Source organism: Coffea arabica, chromosome 3e (genome assembly GCF_036785885.1).
Source record: "Coffea arabica cultivar ET-39 chromosome 3e, Coffea Arabica ET-39 HiFi, whole genome shotgun sequence".
Taxonomy (NCBI): Eukaryota; Viridiplantae; Streptophyta; class Magnoliopsida; order Gentianales; family Rubiaceae; genus Coffea; species Coffea arabica.
Genome location: NC_092315.1, coordinates 23,503,854 through 23,522,425, shown reverse-complemented (window position 1 = coordinate 23,522,425; position 18,572 = coordinate 23,503,854).

Here is an 18,572-nt window from a genome sequence, read left to right as displayed (position 1 = left end):
TACGAGGACGCGGAATTTGATTCTCAACTTGACATCTGAACTTCACTCTTGGTGAGTGTCCCTGCTTGTTCTATGCCTACTTGATTAAAGTGCTTTCTTGACTCGATATGTGAAAATTGGATAATGATTTTCTGATCCATCGAAGTGAGCAGTGTGTACTTTATCACACTAGCCTTTCGAGTGGTGACTTGTGTGAAATATTTTAGTGAATCCAAGTGTTGTGACGTCGCTGGGTGAATCCCTCGACTCGTGAATCCTCGAATTTAAATGTAGTTGCGTCGTTGGGTGAATCCCTCGACCAATTCCTGAGGGTATACTCACTTATACTGCTCCCAATTTCTAAGGGTATATCTCGAGTATACTGCTTCCTTAGTTGGCGTTCGGGCCCGAGACAGGGGTAAGAATGGTGACGGGTTAGGAGTAAAAATGAGAGGATCTACATGGACTATAAGTAGTGAGAGTTGATGGAGGGTCAACTACGATGAATGGTGATCAAGCGAGGAAAATGGCTCCTGAGAGCCCCTGTATCCTACCTTGTGCTGTTATCTGCTTTTCTTAAGTGTGAAATTTAAATACTCGTTACTTGCCTTATGTGATTGCATGTTTTGGGGCACCACTGAGTTTTAGCTCACCCCACGTTCATTTGTTCTCCTTACAGGTTATGAAGTTTGAAAGAGTTTGAGCTGCTTATATTTTCTATGAGTGTACTTGACCAACTTGAATTTAGATTGTGGTTTGTAATGAATTCCAGGTTAAGCATTGTATCTTTTATTTTGGATTGCCACTTGAGGCTGGAAAAGTGTAATCCCTAATTCTGATATTTGGTATGTATGTTTGTTTCGGTGTGGTATGGCTTTAATCCTTGTAAGTAGCGCGTGAAGTGTTTAAGAGCCGTCGATTGGCTAACTTCGGATGCTGTTATCTTTGAAGTTAATGTGGTGATAGAAATCGATTTATTTTGGAAGAATCTCTATTGTAATAACTTAGGTTGATCTTCGGAGGGATTTGGGTTAGTGTGCTTGCGTGAGTCCTGGCGAGAGTTGGGCAGGCAGCCCGCCAACCCTTTGGTTCGCCTTAGGGGGAAGTGGGGTCGCCACAGTCGTGGATAGTCCAATGCTAGTCATGGTCTTCCCCTCGAGCTCACAAGTCCAATGCTTGTGAAGAGCGTTAGTAAAGGGCTAGTCCAATGCTAGACCCAATAGGGCCACCCCCTCGCTAGTACATACTTGCATGCCTTCACTACATTTCCATTTATTTTTCCTTTTAGTATCTTTTACATTTTTTTTGCATGAACCTCACCCTTTTCCCGCATTTGAAACATGATCTTTAGGATTTTGCATTTCACTCCAGTCATTAGGGTCATTTGCCTGATTAGGTTAGGGAATTACTCTTTTGGTAAGGGGGATGGACGAGTTTGGCTACACATAGCCTTAACACGCTCATTCTTTTTCTAACCAAAAGGAAAAGCAAAAGTCACGATTTAGGGTTTCCCCGTACCCATCTTGCTCGCATTCCTCTAGGGTTCATGCATTTCATTTATCCACTATCATTTTACACTCTCACTTCATATTCTATCCCTTTTCCCACATTTTTCACTTCACACAACTCTTATTTTGCACATTTTCACTCTACCACTAACACTTTACATACTACCACTGAGCACACATGCACTTCACACTATCACTTTACATACCTCACTTTGCACCCCCATTTGAACATTCCTACTTACACACTATTATTTTAATTATTACTTTTTTCACTTCACACAAGCTCATGTTTTCGCATTGCATACATTCATTCCACTCATTCTTACGTCATTAGCATTATTCGTGACCTCTTGGAGGGATTATCCTTGGCTATCACAACTCATGTAATCTAGTCCGATTGAGCCTCTAAGAGATATTTGTCCCTTTCGATTCATCATTAGATTTAGGATTGCATTCATATTAGTTACATCCAAATGCGATACATCTTTGGTTAGAAATTAGGAAAATCATGGCTAAATCATGCAACTAATTTAGGCTAGGTTGAGAGGGTGCCTTAGATATTGTCTTTGCCTTCCCTCTCTTCAACCGCGACCCCCGAACCATTTTCTCTGATTTATCGTAGATTTTGGAGTCAATCTAAGAAGGATTTTTTAATCCACATTTTTTTGGGTGACTTGGTACACCCTAACTCGATACCAAGTGGTGACTCCTACACTCTTATCAAAACCTTTTTAGATTACTATTTTGGCCAAACCGTCACATTTCAAAGTCCCATGGCCTTTTTTTTCTTTTCCACACACATCACCAATTTTCAAACCATACTTCACATATTTTTATTTTTATTAAAAAATGGGGAGCGACATATCGGACACACTGAAGTTATGCTTATCGGATTGGAGTGCAATTTATACCGTTTCGAAGCTAAGATAAAGAGTTACAATTTTGATGAAGACCACTCAGTTCAATTCGTAGTGTATCTAGGTCAAAATTTCAAATTACAGAACCAGAATCTCACATTCGGGCTAGTTAACCGTACTATGCGTAAACAACAATAACTCAGGCTACCGAAATCCGATTAAGGCATTTTCGGGGGCGTTGGAAAGATAAGACATAGCACTATAACTTATATGTTTCGGCCAAATGCTAATTCAGTACGGATTAGGGTATTTTTAGTACAGATCAGTACGGATCGGTGCAAATGCTAATTCAGTACCGATCAGGGGATCAAGGTATTTTTAGGGGCGTTGGAAAGATAAGACATAGTACTATAACTTATGTGTTTCGGCCAAATGCTAATTAAGACGCCGTCAGATTGGTGCAATGTCAAAACTGTCCATGAAACTCTACCTATGGCAGTCAGGGGTATTTTTATCTTTTTACATGCTACAGTGCTTGGATTGAACTGAAATTTTACAGGCAGCTATAAAACATCATTCCCTACAACTTTCATGTTTTGAGCTAAGACTAATTCAGCCTCTAACATGGACTAAAAGACACAGTCAGAAACAGGATAATTTCAGTATTAAAACTGGAAATTTGTATCACTTGATGGAATTTTCTCAAACCACCATAGAAATTACCAAATCCTCCACACAAACCCACAAAAATGATATATAAACCATCATTAACCCTCATTAGCATCTTACAACATCAAAATCAACATTTCTACTCAATTGCTACAAGCTTTTACAAGAGTTCAAGGCTACTTTACCTTCCAAAGGTTGGTTCACAAGGTTGCACTTTAAGAACCAAGTTCCTTAGCTTTCTTTTGCTCTAACTCCCAAGCTTGTTGGATGAGTTGCACACAACCAGAATTTTTTCTTGTTCTTCCTCTTATTTCGTCTCGGTTTTTCTTCCTTTTTTTCTCCCAAAAACTGGCTGAATGTTCCTTGTTTTTGTTTGGCTATTGTCTTGCTAAGTTAAATAAATACTAAGTCACTTGGTCAAAATCCACATACCTTTTTGATTAGCCAATCAAAATTAAGCTTAGGAATCTCATGGAACCTTTAGGAAGTCTAGCAACTTGTAATTAACCAAAAGTCATACTATGGCCCAATTAAATTCACAATCCTACCAATCTACTCCACAATTTACATACTTGATATATTCCAAAAACCTAATTATACCTCAATTACTCCACTAATCACCCAATCACTATAATTACCTATAATAAAATATGCATTGTCATACATAAACTCAATTACATAATAACCCTTTTAGTCACAAGTAAAACTACGGTTTTGATTTAAATTTAAAGTATCCAATTAAAAAAAACACTGTTTTAAAACAAGACAAAAGAAATAAATCAAAATTTTAAAAAAACGAGAGAAAAACATTGTCCTAAAATTCGGGGTATCACAAACTCCTCATCTTGATTATCAAGACACTTCTTAGATGAACCTCATTTGCTTGAAGTTGACCTCGATTTAGATGCTCTACGTAAACTTCTTTGCTCCTTCTCATACTCATCACAATCTTGTTTATACCTTTCATATACACACAAAGCACGGTGGCGTTGCATCTCCTCCCGGAGTGAATGATACCCACGTTGTGAACTGGATTGCATGGAACTAGAGTACTTGGAGGTACTTCGCTTGGGACCTCTCCCCTTGAAAGGTTCAGTCTCCACGAATTCTTGATTGTATAAGCAAGATGCAGCTCCAGTGGGCATGACTATGTGACCTGCAAAACGGTTAGTAGAGCAAAGGAATTTTCCTCCCACACACAAGCTCACGTTTGTACACTCTACTCTAGTGTATCACTCAAGCTGATGACACTCTAATGGTCTTACCACTACGCTTACGTTGCCGGATTGAGTAACTTGAGCAATGCCGCACAAGGTCCAAGAATTGTTCACCAAGCTTCGCACAAGAGTAACCAACGAGCAAAGATACTTTGGACACACTTGAGATGCTGTTTTATGACCTAAATAATGTAGGTGGGCAGCCTAAGATGATCGACACTAGATAAGACACAAAACTCAAAAGCTAAATGTGAGAACCCGTATTGCCCTAATAATTTTCCTAGGGTTTTTCCCCTTTAATTGCATGTTTTCTGCATTTTCTGGCTTAGGAATATTTTCTTGGTGGATTTTATGAGTAGTTATAGTTTTTAGATGATTTTTCTAGCATTGGGTAGTTTTTGAAAAATTAAGGATATAGAAAGGACGTGGGACCCACTAGTGCGAAAAGTTCGGAAAAATTCGGCCAATAAGATTAAGTTCCGGATACTGAGTGAAATTTATCGGGTGTTAAGAGATAAGAAGAGGAGGTGATTTGATTGATGTGAGAGAGACTTAAAGGATAGAAATGCATTTAATAGAGTGCCAAGTGGCACTTTCTCATTGGTTGGACTTTTTGACTTTTGACCCTTAAGTTAAATATCTCAAAAAAAAATTGACTAAAAATCACCATTTTTCACTCCTTGGTGGCCGACTCTCTTAAGCTCAAGAAGGAAGAAGATTTCTCCAATTTTCAAGCTTCCATTTAGCTCAATCTTCCAAACCAATTGCATCAACTAGTTTCTACTCCATAGAATTCTTCCATTTGGTGCTAGTGAGTGTTTTGGTGAAGTTTTTTGGAGAAGCTAAGGTGGTCTACAACTTCCTCTCTCTTGTTTACTAGGTAAGTGATGATTACACTTCCTCTTACACCTAATGATGTTTAATTTGTGCCTAATGGTGGCTATAGTGTTGCAAATTGTGGTTTATTTCTTGGTTTGGAATGAATTGGTGAAGTTTTTATTTTTTTGAGGAATTTTCTGGTTTAATCTGATCATGATGTTGTGGTTGTTTATGATGGTTGGTAATAAGGGGTTATGACTCTTGTGGATGTAAATGATAGGAAATTGCAACCAATTTGGGGTTTGGATTGAATTGTGAAAAGTTAGGGTTTCATAACCCCCTTTTCTGTCCGGTTTTGGATCATATGGTTAGAGGCCGAATTGGCCTTTGCTTAAAACATGAAAGTTGTAGGTATTGATGTGTTTGAGATGCCTGTAACATTTCAGGGCAATTGGAGTAGTGTAGAATGAGATATGTCATTTTTACTGTTGCTGTTCTGGGTGATCAGAATGTGCGAACTGCGATTGTAATCGTCTGTTTTGACTGGAATTGGTTTGGATTTTGTTGTTGGTGTCTTCTGATGAAATGTAGCTTGATGTCCTAGCTACTGTATACCTTTGGAATCAATGCATTTGGACCTATATAGACTGAGTTAGACGAATTACAGCATAGTGTGATTTGTGAACCTGCAATTACGGTTCTGGCTTGGTTTTCTACATTTTTGACCTAGTTGTGCTAGGATCTGGACTGAGTGGCCTTCTACATTGTTGTAGCCCTGTCTTTTAGCTTCAAGATGGTGGGTCTTACACCCTCATCCGATAAGCGTAGCGCATTTTGTGCCATTACCGCATTAGGAGGCCAAAACTGTTTTTGTTGTTGGATCAAATGAGTTGCATTTGCTGAATTTTCTGGTTTGCTATAATGCCTCTATATGCATATGAAACCCTATTGGGGTTGTTATTGGCATGGCTTTATGACTCGTTATCGAGTCTTATGGTATTTGTTTACGTGTTTTAGGACGTGACGAGGGTTCACGGCGACCTTTTTAACATCGGTGCATGAAACATCACGTAGTTGAGTGGTGAGTATACTACTCACTTGGATGTTTATAATGTGGCTTTGCTATGTGTGATTGTGATGCCTTGAAGGCTTGTTTGGCTATTGGAAATGATTAGGGTGGGGGTGTACTTGACCGCCCTCATTCCTTTTATTCTTGTGACTGACTGTTTACCGTTTCACTGTATTACTGTACTGCTATATGAGTTATTGGATTCCATTCATGGGATATTGTTTGGGTGTCGGTTGGACGAGTATCCAACGGCCCTACTGTACTACTGAGCTCGACCCCGTTGGTAGTCATTTGAATCGAGCCAGCGAGGGCTTGGTCGTGAAAATTGACTAGCCACGGGGACTGAAATGGGAATCTTGTGGTAATGAGACCCTTGGTTCCGGTGTACTCGAGTATCACCTAAAGCTACTGCTTGGAGTGCGGGCCCGGTTGGGGTATGTTGGGTGGAAGGAATGGAAGTGAAAAGAGGTCTACGGTTTGGTACTTTTAACATTGACGGAGGGTCAATGAGTTTGGATCAAGAATGTAAGCGTGGAAATGGACTCTTGAGAGCCATCCGTATCCTTTTATTGATTTGTTTTGCTTCTTATTTGTATACTTGAAATAAACGGTTATGCTTAAGCGATCTTGGTTGATTTGTGATAGTTGCTCACTGAGCTTTAGCTCACTCCGTTCCATTTGTTTTCCTTACAGGAAAATGATCACTTTTGGAAGATCATACTTGTTGGTTGCCAAATTGAGCCATATATATGTCTATTTTGAATAGCTCTTTGCATGAAACCCCAATGTATATTGGGTTCATCTTTTGATTGGCAAATCGAACTTTGTCTACCTATGATGAATAGTTTTTGACATGCCGATTTGGTTGTAAATGTTGAATTGCTATGTATTAATGTTTGGTGGGATCTCGGATTCTACTATTCCAGGCACTATTCATCGTTTTCATTTTTTATTATTTTGTTATTTTGGTTCTTGTGGCTTGTTCGAGCGCGCTTTTACTTTCCCGAAACGTTTTAGATCGCGTGTTCTGCTCGTTAGTCCTGGCGAGAGCTGGGCAGGCAGTCCGCTAACCCCTTTGGTTCGCCTTAGGGGAAGGTGGGGCTGTCACACTGAAATTTTGGAATTCCTAGAAAGAACTCTACCCGAACCAATTTCTGGAATTTGTTGGGTTGCTGTTTTCATGCCCTTTTGGTCAGGGTTTTGGGGTATTTATTGGTGCTATTTTGGTGAATGAGTCAGCCCTTAAAACTTAGCCCAATTGGATCACAAAGTGATATTCCACTAATTCGAGAATGCGGCTGGTTTGGCTTGTCAAGGTGTGGCGGTCGGCTTGTGGGTGTGCGAGGCTGGATTGTGTATTGAGTGGGCTGGCTTATGTCGGTTAAGGTGGTTAAGGTTTTTTTCTTTGGAGGTGGTCTTAGGGTGCTCAATTGGTGCGATACTCACCCCTACCAGCTTAACCTATTCGGTTGGCACCTGTAGTTGCAACCGACCTTGGACACAAGATTGTGTAGAGGTGGCGGCTGTTTCTTTTCAGGAAACAAGGCTTCAGGGAATGATTTAGGCTTTGGCTGAATGGGAAACTGAATTTGGGAAACTGAATTGGTGAATATATGGGCGGTGGTGGTCGGTCAAGACATTGGGAAATGATTTTGGTGTGGTGGTCGAATGTGAGACAGAATTTGGGAAACTGAATTGTTTATTGAATTGGTTATATGTGGGCGGTGGAGGTCGGTTGATGGAAGGTTGGATTGTGTATTAAGTGGACTGTTGAGTCGGTTAAGGGCGGTGGGAATGACCTGGGGTTTCGGCTGAATGGATTCTTGGCAGCCTCCAATTCCAAAGGTGCTAGGAGTAGTTGTGGGTCAAGGTGGGACTTAGTTCACAATTAGGAAACTAGAGCCAATATCTTTGTTTTCTTTCTTTTTTTTCATTTCTCTTTTTTTTTTTTGGCTCAACCAGATTCTTTCAAGATGCAATTCCAGTCCCAAAATTTCCTTGAATTCGGTTCAATATCCAAGATTGGCCAAGACAAGACTGAAATTTGTTTCAAGTATTAAGAACCCCACGATTTTGGTTTCAAGAACTTCCCAAATCAGTCTTGGGTAGGCTAAGATCTTCAAGAAATTCGTTCAACAAGTTCAAGAACTCACCCAAGCATGTTTTGGTATTCAAGTTTTGCAAGAAAACAACACAAATGTTCAAGAAACTAGAGCAAACAGGTTCGGCAGCCCCAACAACCAAATTCTAGCAATGACTTCAAGGGCCAACAACCAGGCATGTGACTTTCTCTCCTTTTCTTTTTCTTTTTTTTTTGTGACTTTTGCTGGGTTGTTTACACGGCCCCAACAACACAACAACCAACCAGAATGGACCCACTATCTGGACACATACTAATCAGCAATTAATGAAGGAGAAATCTAGACAGATTGCTACAAACACAAGATGCGACAAGGAGGGAAAGGAACCCTAGCTGCCGCAAAGTTTTTTTTTTTTTTCTTGCTGGTCACGGCACAACTATTTTGGGCAGTGACTACAGACACAAGACACCAAGACACGACCAGAAATTTCAACACACAAACGCGGACAGAAATTGACGCCAAGGAGGAGCCAAGCCGCGGACAGATTCGTGACACACGGAGACATAACAACGGCCTGAATTTTAGGACAACAAGTTGAACACACACACGGACAGATTATACTTGAACAACTAGAAGATACACATGGGCAGATTGCAATCAACTAGCAACTCAACAACAAGGACCAAGTTGTGGGCAGAACGGTGGCTCAATAAACAACAAAGACACGGACAGAAATTGTAGCCAGCCAACGACTCAATGACAACAACACTTTGCGGACAGATTTAGGAACCCAATGAGACTCTAATGGTAGAAACTTTGGCGCAACTAGAGACACAAAAGTGTGGGCAGAATTCCACAAGAGAACAACACCACTGGGCCAGATTACTATGCCACAATACTAAGCAACTAGTGGACAGAATCAAACACAACACCGAACGGAATTGGTAGCCACGAAGCAACAAGGAACTTCGGACAGATTTAACGCGACTCAACACGACAAGGAGAGAAACAAGTGCGGACAGAATTTTGTTTTTTTTTTATATAACAAGGCAGCGGAATTGATAGCAGCTCGAGTAGGGGCCAACCAATGTCAAGTAAAAAGATAGTGGTTCCGCGAGGTCCAATTACAAGGAGTCAGGCTAAGCAACTTCAAGAGGCTATACAAGCCCTAGTTCGTCAAGTTCAAGTGCAAGCAGGAGGGTCAAGTGAAGCTCAAGGGCTCATAGTTGATGATCTTAAACTTTGTACACTTGTTCAAGTGATTGAAGCCGAAAATGAAAAAGCTTAGTTCCTATTTAAGGTTGTTAACTCGGCCAATCATTGGTTCCACTAAGGCCGAATGGTTTTTGTCATGTTTTCTAGTTTATTTAAGTTAGTTTTGTTAGTTTAATTGCTGGTTTACATAAAGGGAACCAATTCGGGCAGCTTGAGTCTTCAAGTGGGCCGAAGTGTTTTCCAAATAATTTTAGGGTTTCTTTTGTAAAGGCTATAAATAGCCTCCTTTCCTGTTATCATGGGGACGATCAGAATTTTACTCTTTCATTTTCACTTGTGTGATAACAACTCTCTTCCTAAGAGATTCTTCTTTGAATACTTGAGCAATTACTTGAGTGTTCATTGGACTTATCAATCAAGAATCACACTTGATTGTGGCATCTTCTACCTGTATTCTTTGAGTCATTTATTCCCTCTTGTGGGTTGCGATTAAATTCAAGGTTCGCAAGTTGTTCGTCTAGTGGAGTCAAGGAATTCCACCCTTAACTTGATTTCAGCGTCTAGATCCGTGACTAATGGGATACGAGTTCAGGCCTTCTAGGTGGGTTCGTATCAGTTGGTACCAGAGCTAGTTGACGTATCAAGTATATCCGGTCAAGTCGTGTAAGTTTTCTTTTCGTGTCGTTCCAAATCTGTCCGTCCTTTGTTGTGTCTCCCAAATATCCATCGTGTCTTGTCTTTGTGTCTTACCCGTGTCGCATATTGTCATTAGGTAATTATGCAAATCTGGTTGCTTGTTTATTGGTGAGTAGCCATATAGAGTCAAAAAAAAGGGAGGGGGCTGAATCTATTTCGGCAATTATCTAGGAGACCTTTCAACGCTTACCTTTGTTTCTTGAAAATCACTTAGCGGCTGAATCTGTTTGGTATACTTAGTGGTGGTCTTGATTGGTACAAGTACTCACCGACTTTGCTCCTGGATTCTTGAAACCTTGGTTGACCACCGCTTGGACCAAGTCTTATTGTGCGGCTGCCTTGTGACTTGCTGTCTTGGCCACAAGACTATCTTGCAAAGGTCATCAACGGCTACCTAACCATTCTTATTCTTGAAACCTTTGATCCGAATTGCCAAAAGAGAACAAGAATTCTTGAAACAGGTCCTTGAAACCTGATCAGCGACTGACTTGTGTGCATGTACTGAGATTGAAATCTTGTTCTTGAGTATTGATCCGAAGTGAAAAAAAAAAAACAATCTGGTGGCGTGAAAAAAAAAAGAAAGACCCACGCAAAAAAAAAAAACAAAAACAAAAAAAAAAAAAAGAAGCAAGAAAGTCGGAATACATAGTAGCCCAAGACATATTTCTTTCCAATTGAATTCGGAACTCCCCTAGTTTCCAAATTCTAATTGCACTCAAATTCCCTTGGGAACTCCGTTTGGAACTTCTTGGTTTCTATAATCTAACAGCCAGCCCACCGCCCAATATTCCACAACCAATCAAGACAGCTCTAGGAAACTTCCCAAACGCACAAACCAAAGCTGCCATTTCCCAAACCTGATACTATATCACCCCTTGTGCTGACCAGAAACCGACATTAAACTCAATTTGTGCCAGCAACTTTGTGGTTTTTTCAAGTGTCTAAGTAGGTCCTAGTTTCAGCTGTGAGTCGGTTACATTAGTCCAGTACAATCCAAATCCATCAAGTCCCAAAATTCGGAAAACCTTGTCCTTAGTCATTGTCGGTTCCTTGTGTGTCAATAACCCGCAGTTCTTTTCAATTGCACTCTGTCCGTGTCTTCTTAATTCCTTTCTTGTACAAAAAAAAAATCAAATCACCAAGTGAACCACTCCTCTACACCGCATTCTTGTGGGACCATTGGCGGTAAGTCCTTGAACTTCTTGAGGAATTTCTAATTTCTTCAAGGAAGGAAATCAAGGGTTTAGAAAGTTGCAAGGCGAGCTCATTAGAGTGATTTAAAACATTCGAGGGAAACACGAGTGTGAGTGAAACATGTGAGGGAGCGTGTGAGGTACTCTACTTGTTTACGACTAACCATTTGCAGGAACACCATGGCTCAAGAAGAGGAATTAACCATTGCTCAATTAGCCTTTCAAATGAAGGCTATGTTTGGAGACCAAGAGCAGAAGTTGCGCCGAACAATCGAGGAAATACATGAGCGCATGATAACATGGAGGGATCAAAAAGTGTATTCAATACAACTCGAGCGAGACATCAAGTGGTTGAATCCAATGTTCTAACGGTGAGATTGATTTTGGGGAAGAAAGGGGCGGCCGAGGCTATGAACACCCTCCAAGGAGAAACCACACTGAATTGGTACGTGTGGATGACATCCCTAAAGGAGTTAAATTAACCATTCCTTCATTTCAGGGCAAGGCAGATCCCGACGCATACCTAGAATGGGAGAGTCGAATGGAGAAGCTCTTTGATTGCCACCACTACACAGAGAACCAAAAGGTGAAGCTAGCAGTCCTAGAGTTCACCAACTATGCCTCAACTTGGTGGGATCAACTCCGCATGAGGCAAATGAGGAATGAAGGGCCCGTGATCACTACTTGGGATAAACTCAAAAGGGTCATGCGGCAAAGGTTCATACCTAGCTACTACCATAGAGATTTGCACCACAAACTGGAAACTCTAACTCAAGGTAGCATGTCGGTTGAAGAGTACTATAAGGAGATGGAGATGGCCATGATCAAAGCTAACATACGTGAAGACCCTGAGGCTACTATGGCACGATTTGTACGAGGTTTGAAGCCTGAAATTGCTGATATTGTGGAGCTACAACACTACCTTGAGATCCATGAGTTATTAGACAAAGTAATCAAGGTGGAAAGGAGGTTCAAGAGGAGGGGTAACAATTGACCAAACACTAATCTCCTATGGGGAAATTGGCGGAATCAACCACCAAAGAAAGAGGAGAGAGGATCCGAACCTTCCAATTGGAACAAGCCAGTCGTGACTTCACATGGTTTCTCCAAACCCGGTGCAAACTCCTCAAGGCCGAGTGGAGCTCCTTCAAGACCAAATGCAAAAGGCAATCCAAACCCTAACCCGGACATCTCCAAAGCTAGGAACCGAGATGTGAGGTGTTTCAAATGTCAAGGATTTGGCCATATCGCATCACAATGTCCAAATCAACAGGTGATGCTTGTGAGAAATGGAGAAGTTGTGACCGATGATGAAGAAGAGGATTGCGAGGGAATGCCACCTCTTATGGAAGCAGAAGAGGATGAAGAGGAGATCATTGAACAACCGACTCTTGATAGACTCGGTCATACACTAGTTGCTCGAAGGGCACTGTCTACTCAAGCTAATGTAGATGACCTTCAAAGAGAAAACATCTTTTACACTAGATGTTACATCCAAGAGAAGGTTCATAGTTTGGTGATTGACCCTGGAAGTTGTACAAATGTAGCGAGTGCTCTCATGGTGACAAAGCTAAATTTGCCAACTACCAACCATCCACATACATACAAGGTTCAATGGCTCAACAATAGTGGAGAGGTACGTGTACTTAAACAAGTACTAGTTTCTTTTTGCATTGGTAGATTCGTAGATGAGGTTTTATGTGATGTAGTGCCTATGCAAGCTGCACATATTATTCTTGGGCGTCCTTGGCAATTTGATAGGGGGGTTAGTTGGGATGGTGTTACCAATCGTTATTCCTTTTCTCATTGTAATAAAAAGGTGATACTTGTACCTCTTACACCCAACAAGTGCATGAGGATCAAGTTAGCCTTCAAAGAGAGTTTGAACTGGACAATGAGAGAAAGAAGGAACAAAAAAGCAATGATTTGAATACCACCCGAGAGGTAAAAAGAAAGGGTAAAACCGAATCAAACCCTCTGAAAAAGGCTGAAGGTAATTCGGACAAGGAAGGAAACAAAAGAGTGCTACTTGCTAAGGCTAAGCATGTGCGCAAGGCCTTATTTTCTAATCAACCAGTTTTCCTTCTTATGTGTAAGGTTGTGCTTACTTCTACTAACCAACTCGATGTTTCCTTGCCTAGTGTCTTCACTAATCTTTTGCAGGACTATCGGAATGCGTTTCCTGAGGATATTCCTAGTGGTCTACCACCAAAGAGGGGAATTGAGCACCAAATAGATCTCATTCCTGGAGCTTCCTTGCCTAATAAACCACCATATAGGACTAACCCTGAGGAGACTAAGGAATTGGAGAGACAAGTAGCTGCCTTGTTAGAGAAGGGCTGGGTGAAGGAGTCACTTAGTCCATGTGCAGTTCTAGTACTACTTATTCCCAAGAAAGATGGAACTTCGAGGATGTGCACCGATTGTCATGCCATTAACGCCATCACGGTAAAATATCGCCATCCTATACCACGTTTAGATGACATGCTTGATGAACTTCATGGTACCATTATTTTCACTAAAATTGATCTTAAAAGTGGTTATCATCAGATTAGGATGAAAGAAGGAGATGATTGGAAAACTGCATTTAAGACCAAACATGGTTTGTATGAGTGGTTAGTCATGCCATTTGGCCTGACTAACACCCCTAGTACTTTCATGCGTTTGATGAACCATGTCTTACGTGCATTCTTAGGCAAATTTGTGGTAGTCTACTTTGATGATATCCTTATTTATAGTAAAAGTTTAGATGAGCATGTTGAGCATGTTAAAGCTGTCTTAGAGGTTCTTCGAAGGGAACACTTGTATGCTAATCTTCAAAAGTGTACTTTTTGCACTAATGAGGTTGTGTTCCTAGGATATGTTGTAAGTGCGCAGGGTATACATGTTGACCAAAGCAAAGTGAAGGCCATCATGGAGTGGCCGACCCCTGCAAGTATTAGTGAGGTGAGGAGTTTCCATGGCTTGGCAAGCTTCTATAGACGCTTTGTCAAGGACTTTTCAACTATTGCCATGCCTCTTACATCCATTGTGAAGAAGAATCAACCATTTCATTGGGGAAATGAACAAGCTAAGTCTTTCCAATTACTTAAACACAAACTCACACATACACCTGTACTTAGTTTACCCAACTTTGAAAGAGCTTTTGAAGTTGAGTGTGATGCTTCTGGTATAGGTGTTGGGGCCGTGTTACTTCAAGTGGGGAAGCCAATTGCCTACTTTAGTGAAAAACTCAATGGTGCTTCGTTGAACTACTCAACATACGATAAGGAGCTTTATGCACTTGTTCGAGCATTGCAAACTTGGCAGCACTACTTGAGGCCTAAGGAATTTGTTCTACACACTGATCATGAGTTGCTTAAACATCTCAAGTCTCAAAACAAGCTGAGTAAGCGACATGCACATTGGATTGCTTTCATTGACACTTTTTCATTTGTGATCAGGTACAAAACCGGCAAGAGCAATGTAGTGGCTGATGCATTGTCAAGAAGGTATACTCTAATCACTATGCTTGATGCAAAATTGCTTGGTTTTGAGTTGATTAAAGAGGCATACCCTAATGATTCTGATTTTGGTAAGGCATATTCAAATTTTCCTAAGTGTAGCCGAGAGGGTTATTCTATGTCCCATGGGTTTCTGTACTTTAAAAATAAACTGCACATTCTTAGTTGTTCTTTGCGTGAATTACTTGTTACGGAAGCACATGGTGGTGGATTAATGGGCCACTTTGGAGTGCCTAAGTCACTGTCTATACTCCAAGAGCACTTCCATTGGCCAAAGATGAGGCGAGACGTGGAACGTGTTATCCAAAGGTATGTCACTTGTCATCTTGCCAAATCCAAGGTACACCCATATGGACTCTATACTCCGTTACCTATTCCTGCCGTTTCTTGGGTTGATTTGTCTATGGATTTTGTACTTGGTTTGCCTAGGACTAGGTATGGTCATGATTCTATTTATGTGATTGTTGATCGTTTTTCAAAAATGGCACATTTCATTCCTTGTCACAAAACTGATGATGCTAGACATGTTTCTCACTTGTTCTTTAGAGAGATTGTTCGTTTGCATGGCATGCCACGTACAATTGTTTCTGATAGAGATGTTAAGTTCCTTAGCTACTTTTGGAAATCTTTGTGGGGAAGGTTAGGAACTAAACTCTTGTTTTCTACTTCTAGTCATCCTCAAACGGATGGGCAAACTGAGGTAGTTAATAGGACACTCTCTACTTTGTTACGTTCGCTTATAAAGAACAATTTAAAGACTTGGAAAGATTGTTTGCCACATGTAGAGTTTGCATACAACCGCACCGTTCATAGTGCTACACACTACTCACCTTTTGAAGTTGTGTATGGGTTTAATCCACTCACACCATTAGATTTATCCCCACTGTCCACTTCTCAACATGCTAACATGGATGGTTTGAAAAGGGCTGAGTATGTTCGAGATTTGCATGCAAAGATGAGAGCTAATATTGAAAAGAGGACCCTACAATATGTTCAAGGCGCTAATAAGGGTCGTCAAAAGGTTATATTTGAACCAGGTGATTGGGTATGGCTGCATTTGCACAAGGAAAGATTTCCCATGCAAAGGCTCAACAAGCTCATGCCTAGGGGAGATGGACCTTTTCAAGTTGTGGACCGTATTAATGACAATGCGTACAAGTTGGACTTGCCAGGTGAGTACGGGGTACATGCCACTTTTAATGTGTCTGACTTGCAACCTTACCTTGCAGGTGACGAGTTTGATTCGGGGACAAATCGCCTTCAAGAGGAGGGGGATGATAGCAGCTCGAGTAGGGGCCAACCAATGTCAAGTAAAGAGATAGTGGTTCCGCGAGGTCCAATTACGAGGAGTCAGGCTAAGCAACTTCAAGAGGCTATACAAGCCCTAGTTCTTCAAGTTCAAGTGCAAGCAGGAGGGTCAAGTGAAGCTCAAGGGCTCATAGTTGATGATCTTAAACTTTGTACACTTGTTCAAGTGATTGAAGCTGAAAATGAAGAAGCTTAGTTCCTATTTAAGGTTGTTAACTCGGCCAATCATTGGTTCCACTAAGGCCGAATGGTTTTTGCCATGTTTCCTAGTTTATTTAAGTTAGTTTTGTTAGTTTAATTGCTGGTTTACATAAAGGGAACCAATTCGGGCAGCTTGAGTCTTCAAGTGGGCCGAAGTGTTTTCCAAATAATTTTAGGGTTTCTTTTGTAAAGGCTATAAATAGCCTCCCTTCCTGTTATCATGGGGACGATCAGAATTTTACTCTTTCGTTTTCACTTGTGTGATAACAACTCTCTTTCTAAGAGATTCTTCTTTGAATACTTGAGCAATTACTTGAGTGTTCATTGGACTTATCAATCAAGAATCACACTTGATTGTGGCGTCTTCTACCTGTATTCTTTGGGTCATTTATTCCCTCTTGTGGGTTGCGATTAAATTCAAGGTTCGCAAGTTGTTCGTCTAGTGGAGTCAAGGAATTCCGCCCTTAACTTGATTTCAGTGCTAGATCCGTGACTAATGGGATACGAGTTCAGGCCTTCTAGGTGGGTTCGTATCAGGAATCAACAAAAACTAAGACAAAACTACGAACATAACGGAAGATACCTCTACCAAAACTCTGAAGCCAACTGATACGGTCCTCGATCAACACGTTTTGAGATACGTAGCACGTTTGCCCAAGGATCTAGTGAGGTTGTCCAACGCTTAGATTGCGGGACCTAGAATCAAACGGACAACGCGATTTGATTAAAGGCGGTAAAACGACGACTCCGATGAAGGTGATTACTCCAGGGAATAGGTCGGTAGAACAATCAACGACAAGCACGAGATTGCTCAAAAACCCTTGCCAGAAGCAAGTAAAGCTCGAAATTCTCACAAGGAAGAAAGTCGAAGACTAATTAATTTTATTCATAAAACGTCTACCCTTAATGCTTACAAAGCAAGCCTTTATATAGGCAAACTAACGAAACCCTAATGCTAGTAAAAGGAAATAAAGGTTCGGCCAGGCCTTGGATAAGGTGGGCCGAATCCATGACTCAACAAGCCCTACAACTAGTAACTAATCCAAACAATAACTTGACGGCTCAAGACTAAAAAAGGCCCAACAGTTGGCCGACTCCCTTTAATTGGAAAAACTACAAAGACTAACTAGCGGGCTAGAGCCCAAACTAACAACCATCACTTGGCTCCTCGTGGGCTTGGATCAATGTATAGGTAACTTGATTAACATCCTTCAAGCTTTCAAGGAGCCCAAACTAACAGCCATCACTTGGCTCCTCGTGGGCTTGGATCAATGTGTAGGTAACTTGATTAACATCTTTCAAGCCTTCAAAGTCCCGCCACCCGTGCACACATCAGGTGGTCAAATCTTTTTTCTTTTAAATATTATAAATGACAAGTGGATCCTCAAGCGTAATTAATTTTCTACATTAATAAATAATTCTTTCGATAAGATAAGTGAGTGGAATTGAAATTAAAAATATTACCTCAAGGATGTCGCAAAGTATATGTTCGTACTTAGTGATTGTTTAGAAGTAGGCATTGTACTCAAGGAGGGCAAGAATCGAGATATGTGTTCTCCAATCATCTAAGGTAGAGGCTCACGCTTTATCTTCGTTCAAGGTAAAGACTCGTGTTTCACTTTTAATCAGAAGTAAAGAATCGTGTTGATAACGTGTTGTAAAACTAATACTATTTTGATATAGGATTTGAGTTATTTATGTGGTGGGTATTATGCTAAGAAAAACAAGAAAACTAAAGAACTCAAGAGAAGAGAAAAGTAAAAAAAAACTATTTTAATGAAATTTCAATTTTCTTACTAATTCTATTACTTTGATATAAGGGGGTTAATCTTTATTTATAAGAGAATTCAAATTATGTCAACTAACTTCTTCAAAATGGTGATAAGATCTTCTCATAAGTTGTACCAAATTTATTATCTCAAAAGACGTGATAACTTTATCAAAAGTCATGATAGCTTTGGCATCTCAAAAGTTGTGATGAATATCGCTTATTCTGGTGTTTAGCAGTGGTGGTATACAATCTGTTTACGCACCAATGGAAACCTTTATACTGAAGCTCTTTTTCTATTATTTCTTTCCACCATATTCTTAATAATAGATTGGTTACACCTACAACCAAAATGGAAACCGAGTGTTTCATAGTTCAAAATTGCTAAATCTCTTCTGAATCACCAATTGTCAAAACTCTTTGACGGAAGTTCCTTGGTGTGATAACTTTGCCACCTTGAAGGATATGAAAAGCTTGTCATCATCTAAT